The sequence below is a fragment of the Triticum dicoccoides genome, chromosome 1B, assembly GCF_002162155.2.
Source record: "Triticum dicoccoides isolate Atlit2015 ecotype Zavitan chromosome 1B, WEW_v2.0, whole genome shotgun sequence".
Taxonomy (NCBI): domain Eukaryota; kingdom Viridiplantae; phylum Streptophyta; class Magnoliopsida; order Poales; family Poaceae; genus Triticum; species Triticum dicoccoides.
Window position 1 is genome coordinate 593,102,194 of NC_041381.1, and position 1,361 is coordinate 593,103,554.

Here is a 1,361-nt window from a genome sequence, read left to right on the forward strand (position 1 = left end):
TTGTGTTTCTCAAATGGTGAAGCAGTGAAGCATATAAATTTACGGACACAACAAATTATGAAGAGAATGTTGTTAGTTTGCTGGATTGTGATTTTGGGATCAGTTGAACACCATCATTTTCTTGGCTACACATGTGTGTTTTTGCTGGTGATTTACCAGTAGCATTTTTCAACTGACCATTTATTCGTGACATAAGCATACATACAGGTCTGTCATCAAATTTTTAGCTGCGCCCGTCTCTTTTCTGCTTATTTAAGCTTATTGGCATCAGATGGAACACTGTCAGCTTGAGGTTAGAAGAACTTGTATTATTCTGTGTCCTTCATTTTGTGGTACTCTATATATAGGAAATTGATTGCAGGTCAGCAGGTCATCACTGCTCATAATTTGGATGAAATGAATGTCAGAAACAGGTCACATTTGAAGTTACCTTAGACTCTTTAGTACAAGCGACGTAGCCATATCCAATGGGATAACGGGAATTACTGACGTAGAATAGAAAGAACAATGACCTGGAACTACTCTCTTTTGTAGAATTGAAAGGCATTTTGCTCCCAGGTAACTGATGCTGAACGAACATCTGAAGATTGTTTCAAAGTGATATGTTCTATGCTAGAAATTGAGCAACCTTCCTACATCTCGGATTCATGCAGTGCTGAAATTTATTCCATGTAATATTGCCGAATGAATTAATATTTCATACTCCCTTCGTCCAGAAATACTTGTCATTGAAATGAATGTATCTAGATGTATTTTAATTCTAGATACATCCATTTTCATCCATTTATGCGACAAGTATTTTCGGACGGAGGGAGTACTTATTTGACCAAATAGGTTCTCCTTTTGTTTTTCTCTGATACCGATAATATTCAGGTTTGTTGCGGACCTATCAAAGTTATGTTTTTTGAAAACTCATGTTGTGTTTGCTGTAGGGAGGTTAGTTTATGCCATTTTGTGTTTGTTCATGAGACTGCTGACATGCATCGGTCAGCCTGATTGGATCCATTTGGTTGCTTTGGGGAATGGGCTGCTTATAGGATCAACTAGTTACTAGTTCCTCATTTTCTTGTTTAGCTCGAGGGATGAAATGAGCAGTCCGCCGCCTTGATATAGTGCTACAGAGTCAGTAATAGTGGAACGTACTCCGAGGCTATAGTGCCACTACCATCAGAAGTGAACAAGATAAGCCATCACAGCGTTTGAAGTTCCTGGGGAGTTTCTACAGGTAAAAGCAGCAATAATAGTAAGCTAAGAGGCTTGCAACTGAGCATTCATTCACTTAGAATTAACTCTGAAACTGATGGATGAATTCACTCTCGAGCCTTGTATTGCGGGTTCATTACAAGGAAAGGCAGGGGGGG